Below are 5,153 nucleotides of genomic sequence, written 5' to 3'. Positions count from 1 at the left end.
CTACTGCTTCTCAAGTTATTTTCTATACATTGGGAAGTAGTAAGAATGTGAAGCTAATCTTTCTTTCTTTTGGCATTATCTTTATAAAACGAATAAATGAAGTATATTGATCCCAAGGAAGTCCACATTCTCAAAGCCACTGAGATGGCTATTTTCTTGACTTCTGAAAGATATTTTATTACACCTTGATACGAGTAGATGATTCCCAAAGTGCTACTTTGATGCAAACCATAATGACACTCCAAAGGTACTTGATATAAATCTTGTCTTGGTTTTTAAATGATAGCATATTTTAGTATTCCATCGATCTTAGATATGATCTAAAATGCCTATGATGTCTAAGACTCTTTTGATATGATCAATAGTGATATTTGAAAGACGATTGATATGACTATCATCCTGATTTTGAAATGAAAATTCATCTTTACTACTTCATTAAGTCTTGATAATGATTTAAATTGCATATGGTTACTCACTACTCTACTCGTGTATACGGTAACCCTTCTATCACCAAGTCTCGGGCCGGGTATGTAATCGTATGCAGTTCACTGCATTATCCACCGAGTCCCTCACTAAAGGGCCGGGTATGCTATATGAGAAAATGATAATGCAATGACATGAATAACTCACCGCGTCCCTCACTAGAGGGTCGGGTACGTATGCATATATATATATAAGATAATGATGTGATGTGATAAGGTGGTGATGGCACCGGGCCTTATGATGGTCCTACAGTTATGATTCACCAAGCCCTGAAAGTGCTGGCTATATTGTATAATATGATCATGCATGTGTTTACGATTCACAGATACAGGTACAGTGTTTTTTATGTAACGAATTTATCCCCCTAGCTCTCTTTATTTCAGATATGCTTCTAGTTATGCTTTGTATACTCAGTACATATGTCGTACTGACCCTCATTTCTTCGGGGGGCGGCATTTCATACCCGCAGGTACAGATGCATAGTTTGGAGGCCCCCTAATGTAGGACTCCTATTAGTAGTTCAAAAGTGCTCCATTGTACCAGAGCCTAGATTTTGGGTACTAACCCTCGATGTATATGTTTATCTATTTATGGGTACGGTGGGGGCCCTATCCCTCCTTATGTTACTGTTCTTACTCTTAGAGGTCGGTGTACATGTATGTGGGTGGTATATGTATGTGTCTACAGTTGTTCCTATATTTTATGATAGCCTCGTCGGCTTATATGTTATCGTGCCTATTGTTGCATTATAACTTAAATAGGGGGAAGGTTTACTTATAGTTGGCAGAGGTATATACGAGTGTCCAGTTCGGGCACCCGTCACGGCCTACGGGATTGGGTCGTGACAAAAGTGATATCAGAGTGGTCTTTCCTTGGAAGGTCTACAGACCATGTCTAGTAGAGTCTTGTTTATCGGTGTGGTGTGCACCACATTTAAATAGGAGGCTACAAGACATTTAGGATGTTATCTTTCTTTCTTATCTTAGATGGTGCGATAGAGCTGTCTATCAGGATAATCCCTGCCTAGCAGACTACTATGTGTGCTGCCATACCTATAAAGGAAGCTTGTTTTTGACCTCCTTTCTTGTAGGTGGGTACACGCTTTGGTGGAAAATGAAGAGACTAGCTCTAGACAGTATAGGGGGTGTGGATAAGGCCCCCAAGGTACACATGGGACCTCAGGCTCCAGGACTAAGAAGGCAGAGCCCCAATTATTCGATTGAGACTGATCCCTCCAAAGAACCTGATTACGTTATGGAAACCGATCCCTCGAAAGGCCCAACGATATGTTCCCCAAAGTAGTTGATGATCGGGGAAGTTGTTTCAAAGCTACGCCAGCGGTTCTTATGATAGAGCACTAAGTCAGGTTAGCTCCTACGGTAAGTGTTACTCATATTCAAGCCATCTATCTTAGTCGTCGGTGAACCAGCAATTACCTGGCTATCGATGTCTTTTGGATTCAAGCGAGAAAGACGAAGAGGGACAAACAAGCAAATGGAAACCATATAGAGATGGGGAGCATACTTTACCTCCTATGTCACCGGGTCAAACTAGGGATTGATCGGTCATAGTTATAGGGGAGTGACAAGTATAGTTTTTGCTGGCTATATGGGGAAAGTTGTCATTTTTGTTTCGGTCTAATGTAGGAAGCCCTGTGCGGCTGGGATATGAGATGCTATAAACGTATGTATATATTGGACCTGTGAGGCATTGTGAATATGATATGATATAGGTGTATATATACGTTGTCCTTGCATGGCATTGTTGGTATTTCCTGAGTGCAGGTTTGGGATAGTAAGGAATATAGAGGAAACTCTGTCGAAATTGTTTTGTAATAAAAAGGGAATGAGACACAAGTTCATCATACGACTTGGAAGTTGATACCGAGTATCCTTATTATGATAAGCTGAAGATGTAAGGTTACCCTCCGTGTTGTTGGTAAGGGGGCCCCAGGTTTACTTAGGAAGTTTTATGTCGGAGAAAAACAAATGTTGGAGGGCAAGGTGCCCAGCAATTGGGTCCCACTTTGGTAGGGAAAGTACAGAAACCTCAACCATTAGTGGTGAACGAGATAAGTTGTTCACGACTCAGGAATGAACCTAAAGGGAAACCACACGAGTTAGGACTAAACAGTATTGTGGTGCTTATTGGATATTAATTTTCCTTCTGGTAGTGGATAAAGGATGTTTTATGGTAACCTTTTATTGGTTATTAAGCGACCAAAATAATTTGTGGATGGAAGGCATGAACTTATGAGCTGTCAAGAATCATGTGCTTTATATATTGGATAACATACTAGAAGGATGCAGAAGGGTCGGTGATACCAAGGAATGATTTTCCCAAGGGATATAGGGGTAACATGAAACTCCTCGGGCGCAAAAATGGCCATAGACTGAAAGAATAGAAGGACTACTGCGGGAAGCACTCAAGATAGACGTGATTAATTAAGTACGAGTATTGGATGAAAAAGAGAATAGATATCTATGAACTAAAGGTGTAGTATGAAAAAGCGAGAAGGTAAGACCAGTATTAAAGTAAAATTGACATGAGACTGAGGATTATTAGAAGTTAACCTCAGGTACTCGACAAGAATAAAAGCTTATGAGGTATAAAGAAGTACTGGGGATATGTGATTCCACCGTGGAAAATATAAAGACCCCTCCAGGATGAGGGAGGTAGCTCTTCAAAACCATTGATGCATTGCGAGTCCATTAAGGGAAGAAGTGGTATCCACTGGGATGAAGATAGTGTTATAACAGAGCTAGAAACATGGGTCACTAGAGTACAAGTACTTCCGAATGGATAAGTTGAAATGATTAGGGGCGCTATCTAATCACTAGTAGGGAAGAAAGGAATATGGCCCTAGATAAACTACTATATTAATTATATGACTCGAGTACCAGTACTTGGACTTGATTGGGTACTAGTTATCGAGAATTCTAAGTACCCCATGGTTGTATTAAGGTTTCTTACAGGGGGAACCTAAAGTATAGATGATCTAACAGAAGGTGTAGGTATGGTGCAGTATATCAAATGTGTTGGAACATAATCAAATGCGTATGAACAATTGAAAATAAATAGAGGATGACATGGGTATGCCCTAAAAGGGGGGAAGTGGACCAGAGAAATACAAGTGTGAGGTGAAGTCAACTGACACTATCACATATTAATGGTAATGCTTAAACTTCAAGCAAGATCCCATGCTGGCACGAGTTAGCAAGGAATAAAGGTCGGTAATAAATAGATAGAAGCCATGATATCTGAGATCATGCGGAGAACCATTAGTAGAGACCCTAATGGATTGGTGCATACAAAAAGGGGTGAACACAATAAGAGAGTAAGACAGAGTGATTTAAGGACCGTGTAAAGGGTAGTAAGGCCATGGTTGAGTAAAATTAAGACATAGCAACAGAGTTGTTGGCCGCCGGGATATGACATACAGGTAGAAAGGAGAAAGAATAGAAAACCTCCTACGGTAAGGAAATGAGGAGACCAAGAAGTACCCAAAGGAAGAAAAAGAAAGAGAAAAAGGGGTAGGACAGAATAGCATTAGCGCGAGCAAGCTCTGGTGTGGAAGTGATATGTAAAGTGAGATGGATTGAGAAATGAAAAGACTGTGTCTACCTCATATCAGTTGTATAAAATTAGTTGTGCAACCTATGAATATATATACACATCATAAGACTAAGTGGAGGGGTACATGATGAAAAAGAGTTATGATATTTTGGAGACGTTACAGAGAGATACAAAGAGAAGTGAAATCAAATGAGCAAAAAGGACATGATCGTGGTCGAACTAAAGATCTACCCTAATACCGATTGTAAGATAAAAGAGAAAAGGGCAAGGCGAAATATGAAGACTAGCAAAACGACGCTAAGGTAAATCTTGGGCTAAGTTGAGTGCCTTGCACATTATTGCAAGGATTGCAATGAAACGAAACACAAAGGACTTCCCGGGGGGTCACCCATCCTAGTACTACTCTCGCCGAAGCATGCTTAACTTCAAAATTCCAGTGGGATCTGGTGCGTTAGTACCGGTATGATCGCACGAGATAGAAGAATCTGAATTAGTGGCGAAGTAATGAAACGAAATTATGTACCTAGAGTGTTATAAGTTACATTAAGGGTATTGTAAAAGGGCTTAAACAAAACAAGTAGGATTAGATGATTACTAACAGATGGCGCACTTGTATGCCACAGTTCTTCAACATAATACTAGTTAATGATAGGCAAACCATAGGATGGCTATACAGGACAGTATGCAAGGGAATTTTGACACTACTTGGCAGCCAACTCAAAGGGGCAAAAACCCAAAAGGTAAAGGTACTAGTGATGTCATTTAAAGAAGGCAGGAAGTAATACACGAGGTCGAAGATTCCATGATACAACCTTGGCTACAAGACTCATTTCTCACTTCATGGAAAGATGATTCTAGAGGGAATGTTACCCGCAAGGTAACAATATCAGCCCATGCTCCTTCCATTAAAGACTACCTGCTCAACCGAGAAGGTGTGAAATTATAGATCAAGAGAATGGTGAGACTTTACAGAGTTCCCCTACCTATTGTTTCATAAGAAGGAGTTCGAGTTACAATTAACTACTGAAGATTAGCCCATAAAGAGATTGGGAGGATAGATAGGTCTTCGTACACCATTGTACCCTCAGACTGAT

At 40.3% G+C, this 5,153-nt stretch overlaps 1 pseudogene; it reads right to left on the bottom strand.

Annotated features, from left to right (window-relative positions):
- Positions 1–4,413: 4,413 nt before the first annotated feature.
- Positions 4,414–4,533, bottom strand: LOC129890926 (5S ribosomal RNA; annotated as a pseudogene).
- Positions 4,534–5,153: the final 620 nt, after the last annotated feature.

This window comes from Solanum dulcamara, chromosome 5, assembly GCF_947179165.1.
Source record: "Solanum dulcamara chromosome 5, daSolDulc1.2, whole genome shotgun sequence".
In the NCBI taxonomy this organism is placed as follows: Eukaryota; Viridiplantae; Streptophyta; class Magnoliopsida; order Solanales; family Solanaceae; genus Solanum; species Solanum dulcamara.
The sequence above is the reverse complement of the archived record's forward strand: the minus strand, read 5'-3'. Positions and strand labels throughout refer to the sequence as shown.